Raw genomic sequence first — 18528 nt, 5'->3', positions numbered from 1 at the left:
GGATGACATACGTAGTTAGTGCTCCATTGTTCCAGTCTGAGAAATTCACTTACAAGAAAGAAACATTTGTTTCCGAAACAAATATACATATATTGTAGTTACTCATCCGAAATGTAACGCATAAGAACTAACCCAAACTAGGTACGTTACTTGAAAATTTGTAACGCGTTACCGTTACAGTTACTTTTGGGAAAATGTAACGCGTTACTAGAAAACGTTACTTAAAAAAATAACGCGTTACTTTCCAAGACTGGCTGTAGATCTGAAATAATTTCAACTACGTACGTCCGGACCTGTCTGGATCACGAAACCTGAGGAGCGAGACACAGTTTTGGCCTGGGTTACTCGAACAAGAACTGGGATCCAAGTGTAACCCAAGTTGAAAATAAATTCTGGTAAACAGAAAAAAAACAGGATCACTCATTAGAATTTTCAATTTCGTCCGTTAGGTGTCGACAGCTGGAGAATGTTTGCTGCCATTTAACGGCGAGATGTGTAACTTCTACTACCTTTATTGTTGTTTCAACAGCAGAAGTTGAGATATGGACAGCTACCGTTACCCGCTAAGTTGTTAACGGATTGACTTGATTAACGAACTCGGCCGAGATAATCACTCTAGTTACCTATTGCAAAAAACAAAATTCAAAAATTCGCTTTAATTTAAGAGATATCATCTTGATTAATGAACAGATTTAAGTCGCCGCTGTGACTCATTAAGATGTTAATGAATTGACTCCATTAGCGAAATCAATAGACTGCAAAAAAAAATCGCTTTCGTTCAAAAGTTATGGTGTACACTGACGGACAGATGTAATTCGCCGTTACCGTTTCCAACGAACTCTGTGGATATAGACACCCTAGTTATCTATTCAATAATAGTAATATAATTCAAAAAATTCGCTTCGCTTCAAGGGTTATTGTGTGAAATAACGGAAGAACGTACGTTGTCGTTACTCGCTAAGATGTTAACAGATTGACTTTATTAAAGAATGTGGTCGAGATAATTCCACTTCCGTTAAAGAGTTATCGTGTAAAATAACGGAAGAACGTACGTTGTCGTTACTCGCTAAGATGTTAACAGATTGACTTTATTAAAGAATGTGGTCGAGATAATTCCACTTCCGTTAAAGAGTTATCGTGTAAAATAACGGAAGAACGTACGTTGTCGTTACTCGCTAACATGTTAAAGATTGACTTTATTAAAGAATGTGGTCGAGATAATTCCACTTCCGTTAAAGAGTTATCGTGTAAAATAACGGAAGAACGTACGTTGTCGTTACTCGCTAACATGTTAAAGATTGACTTTATTAAAGAATGTGGTCGAGATAATTCCACTTCCGTTAAAGAGTTATCGTGTAAAATAACGGAAGAACGTACGTTGTCGTTACTAGCTAAGATGCTAACAGATTGACTTTATTAAAGAATGTGGTCGAGATAATTCCACTTCCGTTAAAGAGTTATCGTGTAAAATAACGGAAGAACGTACGTTGTCGTTACTCGCTAACATGTTAAAGATTGACTTTATTAAAGAATGTGGTCGAGATAATTCCACTTCCGTTAAAGAGTTATCGTGTAAAATAACGGAAGAACGTACGTTGTCGTTACTAGCTAAGATGCTAACAGATTGACTTTATTAAAGAATGTGGTCGAGATAATTCCACTTCCGTTAAAGAGTTATCGTATAAAATAACGGAAGTACGTACGTTGTCGTTACTCGCTAAGATGTTAATAGTTTACCTTTATTAACTAATTTCGTCGAGATCATTTCACTTCAGTTAAAGAGTTATCGTGTAAAATAACGGAAGGACGTAAGTTGTCGTTACTCGCTAAAATGTAAACAGATTGACTTTATTAACGAATGTGGTCGAGATAATTCCACTTCCGTTAAAGAGTTATCGTGTAAAATAACGGAAGAACGTACGTTGTCGTTACACCCTAAGATGTTAACAGATTGACTTTATTAACGAATGTGGTCGAGATAATTCCACTTCTGTTAAAGAGTGATCGTGTAAAATAACGGAAGGACGTACGTTGTCGTTACTCGCTAAGATGTTAACAGATTGACTTTATTAACGAATGTGGTCGAGATAATTCCACTTCCGTTAAACAGTTATCGTGTAAAATAACGGAAGTACATACGTTGTCGTTACTCGCTAAGATGTTAATAGTTTAACTTTATTAACTAATTTGGTCGAGATCATTTCACTTCAGTTAAAGAGTTATCGTGTAAAATAACGGAAGGACGTACGTTGTCGTTACTCGCTAAGATGTTAACAGATTGACTTTATTAAAGAATGTGGTCGAGATAATTCCACTTCCGTTAAAGAGTTATCGTGTAAAATAACGGAAGAACGTACGTTGTCGTTACTCGCTAACATGTTAACAGATTGACTTTATTAAAGAATGTGGTCGAGATAATTCCACTTCCGTTAAAGAGTTATCGTGTAAAATAACGGAAGAACGTACGTTGTCGTTACTCGCTAAGATGTTAACAGATTGACTTTATTAAAGAATGTGGTCGAGATAATTCCACTTCTGTTAAAGAGTTATCGTGTAAAATAACGGAAGAACGTACGTTGTCGTTTCTCGCTAAGATGTTAAAGATTGACTTTATTAACGAATGTGGTCGAGATAATTCCACTTCCGTTAAAGAGTTATCGTGTAAAATAACGGAAGAACGTACGTTGTCGTTACTCGCTAAGATGTTAACAGATTGACTTTATTAACGAATGTGGTCGAGATAATTCCACTTCCGTTAAAGAGTTATCGTGTAAAATAACGGAAGAACGTACGTTGTCGTTACTAGCTAAGATGCTAACAGATTGACTTTATTAAAGAATGTGGTCGAGATAATTCCACTTCCGTTAAAGAGTTATCGTGTAAAATAACGGAAGAACGTACGTTGTCGTTACTAGCTAAGATGCTAACAGATTGACTTTATTAAAGAATGTGGTCGAGATAATTCCACTTCCGTTAAAGAGTTATCGTGTAAAATAACGGAAGAACGTACGTTGTCGTTACTCGCTAACATGTTAAAGATTGACTTTATTAAAGAATGTGGTCGAGATAATTCCACTTCCGTTAAAGAGTTATCGTGTAAAATAACGGAAGAACGTACGTTGTCGTTACTCGCTAAGATGTTAACAGATTGACTTTATTAACGAATGTGGTCGAGATAATTCCACTTCCGTTAACGAGTTATCGTGTAAAATAACGGAAGAACGTACGTTGTCGTTACTCGCTAACATGTTAAAGATTGACTTTATTAAAGAATGTGGTCGAGATAATTCCACTTCCGTTAAAGAGTTATCGTGTAAAATAACGGAAGAACGTACGTTGTCGTTACTAGCTAAGATGTTAAAGATTGACTTTATTAACGAATGTGGTCGAGATAATTCCACTTCCGTTAAAGAGTTATCGTGTAAAATAACGGAAGAACGTACGTTGTCGTTACTCGCTAAGATGTTAATAGTTTACCTTTATTAACTAATTTCGTCGAGATCATTTCACTTCAGTTAAAGAGTTATCGTGTAAAATAACGGAAGGACGTAAGTTGTCGTTACTCGCTAAAATGTAAACAGATTGACTTTATTAAAGAATGTGGTCGAGATAATTCCACTTCCGTTAAAGAGTTATCGTGTAAAATAACGGAAGAACGTACGTTGTCGTTACTCGCTAAGATGTTAACAGATTGACTTTATTAAAGAATGTGGTCGAGATAATTCCACTTCCGTTAAAGAGTTATCGTGTAAAATAACGGAAGAACGTACGTTGTCGTTACTCGCTAAGATGTTAAAGATTGACTTTATTAACGAATGTGGTCGAGATAATTCCACTTCCGTTAAAGAGTTATCGTGTAAAATAACGGAAGTACGTACGTTGTCGTTACTCGCTAAGATGTTAACAGATTGACTTTATTAACGAATGTGGTCGAGATAATTCCACTTCTGTTAAAGAGTTATCGTGTAAAATAACGGAAGAACGTACGTTGTCGTTACTCGCTAACATGTTAAAGATTGACTTTATTAAAGAATGTGGTCGAGATAATTCCACTTCCGTTAAAGAGTTATCGTGTAAAATAACGGAAGAACGTACGTTGTCGTTACTAGCTAAGATGCTAACAGATTGACTTTATTAAAGAATGTGGTCGAGATAATTCCACTTCCGTTAAAGAGTTATCGTGTAAAATAACGGAAGAACGTACGTTGTCGTTACTCGCTAAGATATTAAAGATTGACTTTATTAACGAATGTGGTCAAGATAATTCCACTTCCGTTAAAGAGTTATCGTGTAAAATAACGGAAGGACGTACGTTGTCGTTACTCGCTAAGATGTTAACAGATTGACTTTATTAACGAATGTGGTCGAGATAATTTCACTTCCGTTAAAGAGTTATCGTGTAAAATAACGGAAGAACGTACGTTGTCGTTACTCAATAAGATGTTAACAGATTGACTTTATTAAAGAATGTGGTCGAGATAATTCCACTTCTGTTAAAGAGTTATCGTGTAAAATAACGGAAGAACGTACGTTGTCGTTACTCGCTAAGATGTGAACAGATTGACTTTATTAATGAATGTGGTCGAGATAATTCCACTTCCGTTAAAGAGTTATCGTGTAAAATAACGGAAGAACGTACGTTGTCGTTACTTGCTAAGATGTTAACAGAATGACTTTATTAACGAATGTTGTCGAGATAATTCCACTTCCGTTAAAGAGTTATCGTGTAAAATAACGGAAGGATGTACGTTGTCGTTACTCGCTAAGATGTTAAAGATTGACTTTATTAACGAATGTGGTCGAGATAATTCCACTTCTGTTAAAGAGTGATCGTGTAAAATAACGGAAGAACGTACGTTGTCGTTACTCGCTAAGATGTTAACAGATTGACTTTATTAACGAATGTGGTCGAGATAATTCCACTTCCGTTAAAGAGTTATCGTATAAAATAACGGAAGTACGTACGTTGTCGTTACTCGCTAAGATGTTAATAGTTTACCTTTATTAACTAATTTCGTCGAGATCATTTCACTTCAGTTAAAGAGTTATCGTGTAAAATAACGGAAGGACGTAAGTTGTCGTTACTCGCTAAAATGTAAACAGATTGACTTTATTAACGAATGTGGTCGAGATAATTCCACTTCCGTTAAAGAGTTATCGTGTAAAATAACGGAAGAACGTACGTTGTCGTTACTCGCTAAGATGTTAACAGATTGACTTTATTAACGAATGTGGTCGAGATAATTCCACTTCTGTTAAAGAGTGATCGTGTAAAATAACGGAAGAACGTACGTTGTCGTTACTCGCTAAAATGTAAACAGATTGACTTTATTAACGAATGTGGTCGAGATAATTCCACTTCCGTTAAAGAGTGATTATGTGGAGTAAAGGACGTAGTACTAACATTAGAATATTGCAATTCCACCTGCGTGATTATAATATATATAGTGGTGACCTATGCCATTACTAAAGTAAATAGAAAAATATATTAATCAAACTAGTTGTTCCCGCAAAAGCATTTGGCCTGTTCTAAGGTATAGGTTAAAACTGTGATTAAGTAAAAGTTGAAAATGTTTACATTTTAACTCTTCCTTTTAGTTTGCTCGCTATTCATGTGGGTTGATGGTAAAAGCTAATTAAATATTGCACTGTTCTAAAGGTAAACAAACCGTAACAATTCTTAGTTTATGTTCATGTTACTTAAATACTAAATTATATTGTGGTTGACATGGAATAAGTACTTTGGATATTAAGTAACCTTCGCCGTATTTAACTTATTACTGCCTTTGTCTTAAGGGGATCTGATACCTCTTCGCTTAGGTTTCTAACTCTCCATTTGATAACATGTAAAATTTAATATCGTAATTTCTAACAAAGTATTGCAGGTAATGACTTGAATGTTTTAATACAAATACACAAGGCACATATAAATCCAACCACGGTCTCCAATTTACGTTGCATGCGTTAGATTAATTGCAATATATTCTTCAGTAAGTTTGGCAACAGAGAATAAAAAGTATGCTGCAGATGGGAGAGGGCTGACCATCTGTTTGCTTGTTAGCTGCTTTTAAAAGGACGCTCTTACTAGAAAAATCACGTTGTGATTCTCATTTCTCAGTGGTTAGAATGGCCTGGACTGTAAGAGCCCAAAACCACACAACTTGTTTCGGAAAGCATTTTGAATTAGTAGCAAAAAGCAAAACTGAATGACACCACGGACGGATTAAAGGGAGGGGCGGTCACTCCCTCCGAGAACATTTGAATACTTTGAATAATCGTAGTAAGAAACTAGATATTGCGTAATCTAATAAGAAAAGTTTTTTGAAGTATACAGATCAAGACGCATTTCAAGTGTTACAGTATTGTACTCTCCTCCCCTCCCCTCCCCTCCCAATTCCCTTCTGAAGAAGTTCTCTTTTGTTTCTCTGTTCCATATTAGCCTTTACACTTACACTTTCACTATCAAGTATTGATTTTGACCATACCATCTGCACAACAGGGCGAGTAAGATTTACGAGTCCTTCCTGCCCCCCTTTTTAAAAATTGCTAATTATAAGAAAAAATTATCGAAAACAATTCATCTCAACAATAAAGACTTATATGCAATCTTAAAATAAACTCGCCGCCTGTCGCGTATGCTAGCAATCTAATATATAGGAATAGATGAAAAGTTAGTTTGAAGCCTTATGTATTGTTTTTCTGTAAATAAGTCCGAATTCATATTTGTTTCTATTGTTGCATCGACAAAAGTGAGTGCCAAATCGTTTTAGACTCGTTGGTCTTTGCGAGGTTCCTAAAGATGCAAGGCCGTGGGTAGTCGCCCACCACTTGAAACGCCTCTACACTAGAGGTCTGCACGTGCTCGGGCCTACAAAGAATGCATCACTTCGGGCCAGGGAGGGGTTCGGGCAGTAGCGTCATTTCAGATTTGGCTTGGGGGAGGCAAGACCCCTTGATATATATAAAATTTCGCCGCATTTTTCACATTCCTTCCTAGTCCAGAAAATCTCCTCCCCTCCGCATCGTCAATAATGGTAAATTTGTTCCTCGTATATTTGCTTATTATTGTAAGAGAAGTTCAAACCAGAACTCTAAAATTTGTTCGTTCTCTGGGGTGATGTGAGTAATGCAAATTAAGAAATATATGCGTAATATACACATGCCAGAAAAACTTGATATCAATTTGAATAGACCTTGTACGTAATGTTTATTTTAGAAATAATAAACTTATGCAAATATATCGAGACATCTGAAATTTAATGTTAAATAGTGGCGAGTGAGCCAGAAGGGGCGTGCACTATTCAGTTAGTCATAGAACTCGCAGCTTGAAAACTACTATTTAAACCAATATTGAATTAGACAAATTTGTAAAAAGTAAGATAACCATAGTTTTAAATAGTGTGTGTATTTTTTTAGGAGGAAACCCAGAAGTACACTCTCGATAAAATAATAATAATAATAATCAGTGGCGTATTTAGGGGGGGCTTCTGGGCTTAAGCCTACCCTGAAATCTTACTTACTATAATAAAGTATATGAAATATCTTGCAGAATTTTCACATTTTCAGGCAAAGCAAACCAAAATTTAGCAAAGCCCCCCGAAACAAAATCGTAAATACGCCACTGATAATAATAATAATAATAATAATAATAATAATAATAATAATAATAATAATAATAATAATAATAATAATAATCTTCCTCACTTCAATCATAGTTGATGGGCAAGAAGGAAATTTTAAAACTTTTCTCTCCCCTGGGAGAGCTGTTTTATAATTTGATAAGGTCTCTTCTTCGTTACTGCATCTATCCTTGGTCGGGCCGTGGTGGCTCAGTGGAAGAGCGTTCACCTCTAATGCATGGCGTTCTTATTTCGATCTCAGCTCGCACCAAGTGAACTTTGTGGAGGACAAACACCATGTGTGGGGGTTTTCTCGGGATTCTCCCGTTTCCTTCCACTTTCTGCATTCCACCATTTCCTTCATTTCTCAACATCACTAGCTCTTTTAACCTACCAGGCATAACTGTGGGACGTAAAACTTATAGATTTTTCTATCCTTGGTCTTCCACTTCCTGGTTTTTCTTCTGCCTTTTCCTCTATCAACACGGTGTCCGATCTGAGTGTCGAATAAGATAGGGAAGCATGCTCTTTCTTCTCTCTCCTATTATCTTCATGATCTGTCGTCCTTTACTAGCTTCCTTTAGTACGCCTTCATTCCTTCCCTTATTATTATTATTATTATTATTATTATTATTATTATTATTATTATTATTATTATTATTATTATTATTATTATTATTATTATTAATCTTTCTATGGGTACATCTCGCTTTTGTGGCATGATTCGCCCATTCTAAGGTATTAAACTTCCGCTCTTGATTATAAAAATTCATTATATATTATAAAAGTCTATACAAAGAAATGTATAGGTCTACATCTCATAAATAGTATACACACATTCTACCATTATAAAAATAGTATACATCTTACAAAAATAAATTATCAACGAAATACCTCATTACTGTCAAACAACATTTGTACTGTGTATATATTTATATTTATTATATAGACTGTCATGTCTTTTAATCACATGGCTACCCAGCTTGCCTCACGACGAAGGGCAGACGCCAATAATTTTAGTATTCTAGCAGGGAATCGAACCTAGAACCAGGCGATCAGGAGTCGAACGCTCTAACCATTAGACTATGAAACCCCATTGAATGACAATAAGGTTAAATTTCAAATGATTCTACAACAATTATTAACAAAATATTTCACTACATTTCTAACACTAACGACATTTATACTGTTGATACATTTATATTAATTACTTTATGAAAACGAAACTATATATCTGAAATTAAAACGATCCTACAAAAAGCATCTTTTCCAACAAAATACCTTACTATTGTCAAACAACATTTATACTCTGTGTACACATTTATATTAATTACATTATAGAAATGAATAGAATGATTATATGCTTGAAGTTAACTCATCCAAAAACAATTATCAATAAAATATCTTAATATTGTACACTGATTACATGTACTGTATACTTTGTATATTACCAATACACTAATGTCTGAAAATTGAATAAAAATATTGTATGTATGAAATTATTACATTGACCCCACAAAACCAATTTTTGCCAAGTCTAATACCATCTTTCAAAGACATTACTTTTAGTTTTATTACAAAGTAGAGCATTTATAGCATCTTATACGAGAACAATATAGAACTTCTTATTATGATAAAGTACATTTAACACAAATACGTTATTTAGATACAATATTTACTGTCTGAGTTTATTTTTGTTTGTCGAATCTAACACTGAAGTTCACCACGGAGAGGAAGTGACTGTTCCAACCGAGAATCAACAATTCCAGGGAGTATGACTGCTATTTCTATAGACTGCCAACAAAAGGGCAAAGCTGCCCAAAACAAGTTTTTGAAAAAAAGGGGAAAAAAGAAAGAAAATTAGAAAGAAAGGATCAGAGGCGACATTGGTTTTTAGCCTGAAGCGCTCATAAATCACTACCACGTGTCGCGGTTCGGTGGGGTGCTGACTGCCACGGGTGCTGACTGCCACAGCCAATTAATGGTGCTGATTGCCACGACTGGCGCTGATTGCCAATATCAAGGTGCTGACTGCCACGATGGCGTGCTGACTGCCACGAGCCTGAGAGAAAGTTGCTAGACGTAACATTACCGGACGCCAAGAAGCATGAAAGAAACTAGATGATCCTTAGGATCGTGTTGTTCAGACCAACACCTAACAAAGGTAAACAGGTCTCTGTATGTACACTGATGTCCAAAATTATTGTCACATGATTATAAATATGTTGTTCTAGTAATATAATTTGATAACGAATTCGCCCGGTACTTCTTATAATGTTAGTATGTGTATAATCGGCAAAGAAAAGTATGTGGTAAATTTCATGTCAAAAGAGCAGTAAATAAGAACAATAAAACGAAAATAAAATTTTCTTGTCCATTTAGTTACATTTTATTTTACTCATTATGATTTTGGTATTTATAATTCTTTTCCTATGAAATTTATCACAAATATAAATTTCCTGATTATACACATAATATAAGTATTAAAAGTATTCTGCAAAATTATCAAATTATATTCTTACAAGAAGACAGTTATAGATATGCGACAATAATTTTGGACATGAGTGTACTTTCAGTTTTGTCAGGGAGCGGTGCGTACAAAATTGGTACGATTTATGTATTCTCCCTATGTCAGCATGAACTGTGTACAGCTGTGCAAATTGTTTCGAGCAGCTCTTGAAAGTTCCATCAAAAAAGCACTGCTGTCTGTACCTCACAAGGGAAGTTCAGGAGAAAGCACTCGCCTGCAGAGAAACTAAGCATGCCATTTGAAGTCCCAATTCATGCTGATTATAACAAGCTAATAAAATTCCTGTACGGTTGAGAGCGGTTCGAGATATTCAACTTGGAAGTTTATATGAGAAAATGAGGATATACGCATTTATACGCGTTAAGTACAACGTAATTAGTAACGAATATTGACATACGAATTGAAAGCTATCGGAAGTAACAGAAAAAAAGTGTTTCGCAATAACTAACGGGTTTGTTAGATACAATTAGTCATTACATTGTTCACAATAATCATAGGTTAGAGATGAAAATTGATCACTGTTGTTCTTCTGTTTTATGAAGAAATGACGCAGGCAAAATACTCCCTTGCACCATGAACATTTTATATGTGCAATTGTGTTGCATCCGTCAAGAGAACAGTTCGCAGAACCAAAGCAAAAAGCAAATTCGACAAGTGATTCAAAAGTTATAGGCCTATAATTTGTTCGTAACATGCCTTGCAAAACGCAAACTGAAACAATCCCATGTATCGCGGTGATCGGAAGTGATTCGTATGGACACGAACTTTATTTGATTGTTTCGTTGCTACATTATAACGTCCAGATGAAGAAGATTCATACTATGTACAAATCTCCTGCCATAATCTTTGATAGATCGGAATCAAAACACATCAAATGGTTGCACAAATCGTGTGCAATTCTTTGGTATCTTCTCAACCATTACATCTTTGCCATCCGTCATGCAACTTGTAATGGACAGTTTGTCTGTGAATGGACCCCAGTGATCAAGCAATAGCAAGTTCAAACCATCAGGCTTCGCCATGGGTGAGAATACTTAACGCATTGAAACGTGCATCCACTCATTTTCTCATAGAAATTTCCAAGCTGAATATCTCGAACAGTTCTCAACGTACAGGAGTTTTATTACCTGTTGTAATCAGCATGAATTGGTCCTTCAAATGGCATGCTTATTTCTCTGCAGGCGAGTGCTTCTCCCAAACTTCCCTTGTCAGCTGGCTTCAGACATCATATCCATTAAATAATACAATAAAACAATTAATATAAACAATGAAATGTGCAAATTGTACATATAACAGAAAAGACAATCCCTTTATAAACATCCAAGTGTATGTCGTTCCACTTAGTGAGCAACTTTGTAACTTATAGGATGCCACATAGATTTGCTGTGATGATTACTAAATTAATCCCTACTAAATTAATTAATAATCATAAATTTAGTATGAGGGATTAATTCCTCTCTTTCCAAATACAGTTTCTCCCAGGCTCGTGGCAGTCAGCACCTTCATATCTGCAATCAGCGACAGTCGTGGTGGTCAGCACCAATAATTGGCTGCGGCAGTCAGCACCCGTGGCAATCAGCACCTATCCTCGCGAAGACTAGTAGGGCTAGAGATTCCGAGGGCTCTCAATTCCTTCAAAAAGATCTATCCATATACTATATACAGCATAGTTGCCAAACTTACTGAAGAATATATTACAATTAATCTAACGCATGTAACGTAAATTGGAGACCGTGGTTGGATTTATATGGGTCTTGTGTATTTGTATTAAAAATTTCAAGTCATTACCTGCAATACTTTGTTAGAAATTACCATATTAAATTTTACATGCTATCAAATGGAGAGTTAGAAACCTAAGGGAAGAGGTATCAGATCCCCTTAATAATGAACAGCAAGCCACGTTCATGTTCAAAATCATTTACATCCATTTTCAAATATAGGCAGGTATACAGCGAAAGTAACGGAGCGGTGACAAATATCTATTAGGAATTGGCGTTATTGACACATTTCCTTTATAATAGGGATAAATTAAACATTTTCAACGAAATATTAAGTAATACAAATCGCTGAATCATTTCTTACTTTTTACTACTATTGATGATTTTTATACGTGTCTTGTGAAACATTTTGTGTGTATCATTTGTGATTCATAAGCAATCTGTTTTTCTTGTCTGATCGATTGCCACAAATAAGAAAATGCTTCCGCGCACTTTGGTTCTCAGCTAACATCTTCGTCCTGACGTAAAGGTTGTGCGTTTTAAATACTGTTCATGATCATCATCAGTCCATACTTTCCCTCTTCCCGTTCTACCTACGAGCTCTCTCGTAACTAAGCGTACGCGTCTTTGGCGTGGGAGACCTTATTTCGATCCCCGACGGGAGATCATGTGGTTCGGATCCCACGCCAAGCTGTAGGTCCACGTCTCATATAGCCTGCTGAAAGGGATGCTATATTGAAAATTCAATCCAATCCTTTTATTTACCTTCTTGTATCATGTCTGTTGTACAGGGTGGAAATGGGTGTACCCCCCAACAGTATAGTGTTAGTTATGGTAGAATGTCTGTACACAGTTATCTTGAAGTCTTAAGAGTCATAAACATCGATATGATCACCATCCATGTCGTAACACAGCTGAATTATGCGCCAAGTTCTCGCAGATGTTTTGCGCCCGCTGGACTGGAAGAGGTTGTGCATCTTTACCAGCTTCCTTTGCTTGGCCTCCAAGAAGTCCCGATCTGACGACACCAGACAATGCTTTCTGGGGTTTCATAAAGCAACAAGTAAGGAACACTCGATATCACACAATGCAGCAATTACGAGCAGCTGTGGAACACGCCTTCACCCTCGTGACTCCGAACTCCGCAAAACATCTGCATGAACTTGGCGCAGAATTCAGCTGTGTTACGACATGGATGGTGATCATATCGATGTTTATGACTCTTGAGACTTCAAGGTAACTGTGTACAGATATTCTACCATAACTAACACTATACTGTTGAAATTAAAGGGGAGGTGCACCGGCTTCCAGACCACCCTGTATTATCTAATTTCTTCATAAAGAATATCCTATTTTCATTTTCTATTGCTAGCAACTAAAATATATAATTCTCTTCTATTATCCTTTATAATCAACCCGCTATCAGTTTTCCATTCCACCACAGCAAATTTTCTCAATTCTTCTCCAGATCCATATTTCTTAAGCTTCTACTTTCTTCTTGTAAAGCCTACGTTTCTGCTCCTAATAATAGGTACATTTTGCACTTGATACTGAGTTTGTTTTCTGGTAAGAGTTTTTTGCTTTCTTCGGACACAAATTCGTATTTCGTTTTAAAATGTAAATTTCGTTGTATATAGCTTTGTTAAACTTTGTAATCAATCATCAACACTGCACACAAGACGTATGTTAATTTTTTTTGTACTAACTCTTCATTAAGATTTGACTCTTCCTACCCTTGCTTTTATTTCTCTTTTATATTTCGGTGTTCAGTAATACTATTACTTAGATCCCAAAAATTAGCCACTTGTTATGCTCTATCTTCTTTAACTTCTATAGTTCCCACAATTCTTTTTGTTCCAATCATCATTGCTTTCGTATTTTTAGTGTTTATCTTTCCTTTTCATATTCTTCACATTCCAAATAATCTCCTGAATTTTACTAAGATTAAGATTTCATTGGAGAGAGAGAGAGAGAGAGAAAGAAAGAGAGAAAAGAAGTATTGCAGTGTGCAAATCAATACGTCAACCTTGGCTGGTGGTTTGTGTATCAATACTTCTACTGTGAACTACGTAAGCTCTCAATGGAAACTCGATAAATACTACATATGGAAGTCATTTTGTCATCAGCTTCCCCCATTGAAGTTTTGTTCAAAAATTTACAGTCACCACACAACTCACTCTATAACAAGCATCTTTATTGTCATGTGGATATTCTTTAGCCTTAAGACCTTTAGTTCGAATCAAAATATCAAACTGTTCTACGAACGATTGATACTATATCTTTCTACAGAAAGCTAGGTGCCGAAGTTCTTTCTTCTTATAAAGCCTGTGCACATACTGTAGTTATTAAAAAAAAAGAGAGAGAGAGAGAGATCGAATCGCCCTGTTCATTCTAGTATTATTGAGGGATGAAATTAATATTGGGTTAAGTCGACTTTTGTAGACGCAAGACTTTAGGAATGAAACGCCAGTCAATATACAAAAAGTCTTTTATTTAAATTTGTGATATGTTCACATCGTAGCGCACTCACGGGTTCACCAGGTCCGCATCCTCTCCAAAAACTTCGTAAAATGTTCTAAATAATATACTTGTTTTGCCTGCATCAGAGTCTCACTTCTGGGGAGCAGTGTTTCTTCCAGACCTGTCTTTTGGGGGGCATTGCCTCCCCGGAGTCCTAAGTTTGCCCCCCGGAGACCAAAATAATACGTCTATAATATAATAATAAATAGAATAGTATCAACAGTACCCCCCCCCCCCGAAACATTGTTTCTGAAAGAAACACTGATGGGGAGTTCACCAGGTGGAATATATTATAGACTTTGGACCACCCAACCAAAGATGTCTGGCTGCGCGCGTGTTCAATCTTAAATGTAAGGATCAGCTAGTAAGAAATATACTCACATTCCAGTAATTTTTCCCGTTCGATCACACATCAGGGGCGTCATTTCAGACTTCGCTTGGAGGGGGCAAATGCACCACAGACATAGTACTTTCACGTTCTGTACTAGTATATTAGTAAACAATCTATTAATGTTTATGTATTCCTCAAACTCTTGGGGGGGCGATTGCCCCCTCCTGCCCTCCCTAAATGACGCCCCTGTCACACATTCTTTACTGTAATACTAGAATCCATCTGTTTATAGCTATGCTAGCGAAATCAATGGTGGACTCTTCCTGCTCGTTTTGATCCGTTAAAAAGTGGTACATACTTCAATTTTGTTTTGACTCCTTAATTACATGGAAATCTCATGAAGACAGATCAGAGCTGTAGGCTGACGGGCTAGGAACTTCCAATAACGTGTTGTTCACTGTATGAGGTTTAGTGTTAGCATGAAGGAGGATAATACCATCCATTACAAGGCCAAAACTCTGGATCTTGATCTCGAACAAAGGAAGAGTCTACCGACACTGGTAGTTACACTGGTAACTAACTTATGTCCTACTGAACCCGGAGTTTCAATGCTGCGTCATAAAAGCTCTCCATTGACTTTTGTTCCTAGTCAACTAGATCCCGTTTCTATTTTGTATTTCTATTTCTACGAGACTTAGCTTAATATTGTCCTCCCATCTGCGCCTAGGTCTTCCTAACGGTCGATATCCGATTGGACTTAAAACTTTGAGCCCATTTTATTCCATTTTGGCTACACGACTTGCCCATCTAAGTCTCGTAAGCTTTGACCCTAAGCATGTTTTGTAAACGAATGTCACACTTCACTACAAAAATTCCATAAGTAGGGTCTACAAGTTGCGGGAAAGCAAAGATGCATAAATTCTCCAGTTAATGTTTTAGCATCGTATGAAATCTGTTAAATTATACCAAAAACACAACACGTTCTCACTTTATATATATATATAAAGTTTGCTAAATATGAATATGTACGTTGATGCTGATTTTTCATACAAATTGCCCTAATATGCTCAGGAAAAACCGCTGTAGGAGTAAGTTGCTAACGGAAAAGTAAATCTTCAAGAATTATTTCGCTACATCTTCAGTACTTTGATTAACTTACATCAGAAGATAATGAGGTTATTGGGTAATTAAATCATACTGTAGTATATAGGAGTTACATTTATTACCTAGAAAAGTAAATGTAAATACATCTCTTTATGATACAAAACATATAAAGCATTACATATTTCCTTTTTCTTTTAAAAGCATTTCACTGATTCAGTAACTTTTCTTATTTTATACTGAACGGAAATAATATTACATTCATTGCCTTCAATCTGTTGCTTAGTATTTAATAATATTAAAAAATAATTCCACCAATTTAAAATATGCAAATCCCACAGACTTCACTCAACACATTTACACAAGCAAACATACAGTATAAACAGTTTCTAATCGCTAATTTAAGCTTGCATTGGTAATAAATCATTGTAATAAATAAAAGTTTATTTTGGTTTCAGACCGTGTATCTTAATGAATGATGTATTTATGGGTATGATTTCTATGGCCTACCTGAGTTTTTTTTTAATTTTAGATTCCTTGGCTACGCACCGTCATCATTAGTACCTGTACAAATTACCAGAAATTCAATACTTTCACACAGTACATCCTAAAGTTAATTATCTGTTTGTTTTGGCGTAAGACCTACCATCTTTAACTTGTTTACAGACCAAATATTAAGTACGACGTATTTTCTTTAAGGTGATTGTAAGATGTGTTCGCTGTTTACAATATATTATTTACGCAAATTTAGGACACGGTATATAATATATACGTCAATTCGTGGTACTTTTCGAGGTCTCTTGTTGTGACAATGATTCTGGAAGACTTGATTCGACTGTTTTGTAGTAGGTAATGAGTTCTGATCCCACATCAAGTTGTATGTTATGTAAACCAAAATATCTTAACCTAGTATACACATAAAAATACACACAAACGTAACAATTTCTCCAAATAAATTAATTATTATTTAATAATTTGCACTTTGTCCCCATCACTTCTCTTTCACTCAGTGGAGGTTCTTGAAGGATGTCACATCGTTGAAAATTCAAGTTTTAACCTTCAAATTAAGGAAAGAACACTTACCTAATGTAACAATTCCTGTAAACAACAATTAGTACATTACTTAAATTTTCTTCCATTAGTTTGTAGGAATAAAAGTGTAATTTTCCTCGTGGACCCATGACCAACTTCGGTTCCAACTGCGCAATTGTAAGTCAGTCAGATCGTAGCCTATTATACAGTACAATAGACTCTATGAAATACAAGTTTTACCAATCGTCGGCCAATGATTTAGGCTTCGTCATACTGCATCACTATTACCTGTTTTTATGTATACAAATGTTTATATTTCTGTAATCTTAATAATAGTAGTGTGGTTTATATATTAGTGACATATCTATTATTATGATGTTATTACTGCTATTTTTCTCATATTATTATTATTATAGGACGTTGATAACACCATCTATCTAACCTGTACAAGTAGTCGTAAGTGCAGGTCGCCAAAGTCGGATAGGTCATAAGTTTACAACTACCTATACCTTATATTACGTTCTCCAGAACATTTTTTTAATTATGAAACTGTGCTAATCTTTACCTCTTTCAGTCTACATATATACACATCAAATTGAAACAATGTCTGTTTGTTTCTTCATTATAGAGGAAGATTATAGAGGAATTTCTAGGGATTTTTTTCCACCAAGGCAGTCCTTATGTTAAGGCAGGATTTTTGTTGTACCACGTTGGTGTTACAATTATCACATTCATGATAATTGACCATGAAAATATCCACTAAATTTCCATTGGAATCAGGTTGCGTAGTTTGGGAAATGTAACAATGTGAACATTACCATAGTAATTATTATTGCTTTTATGGTACTTTATATCTAGTTATTTAAACGTTTTTAGTAATACCACAGAAAACTGCCAGATATTGGAAATAGCTCAAGAAAATCTTCGAATATATATAATATATATAAAGTATCTGCTTTTCTTCTACCTTAACCAGTAGGATACATAGGGAAATGATCCAATAGTTGTACTCTATACACGACAGTATAGATAAAAAATGTGATTTTTATTTACTACAATGAAATCCGTTATTCAATTATCACCAATGAACATGGAATACAGTCTTACATGTGATATATAAAACTTACGGTACATGTATATTCAAAGTACGAAAATGATTTTCAAAAAACCTAGTTATTAACTATTATCAGCCTTACATCACACTTATCACACATCATTATTTTTATATTCATTATAGGCATATTGCCATGATAGAGATATACTGCTGTATATATGAATGTCTGATATCTAGGCACTAAAGCAACCATATAGCACATATAGCATTATTTATTGAGATATATTATTTAAGCTGTGTTATTTACCGTTATTTCAGAAAAAAAGTAATTATAATACATAGCTTTGGACGTTTTCACAAGATTCACAGTTACAAAGACACATTTCTTGAAACAAGAAAAAAAAACAAGCTAAAATTAACTCGTACAGTCGGATGTGCATCAGGCATAATTGCACTTGATAAATATTAGTTTATAAAGCTTAACAATTAAAACGGTTGATTTGTAAGTGGTGAAGTAACTTTTATAATAGGTTATGTTATGGCACAATAATTTTCATACAAAATCAATACGTTTCGCTTACGTCTGCTACCATGTGAATGTATTCGCTTTTTCCTCGGGACTG

Source organism: Thermobia domestica, chromosome 5 (assembly GCF_964235325.1).
Source record: "Thermobia domestica chromosome 5, izTheDome1.hap1.1, whole genome shotgun sequence".
NCBI classification, from domain to species: Eukaryota; Metazoa; Arthropoda; class Insecta; order Zygentoma; family Lepismatidae; genus Thermobia; species Thermobia domestica.
This window is presented reverse-complemented; position numbering follows the sequence as displayed.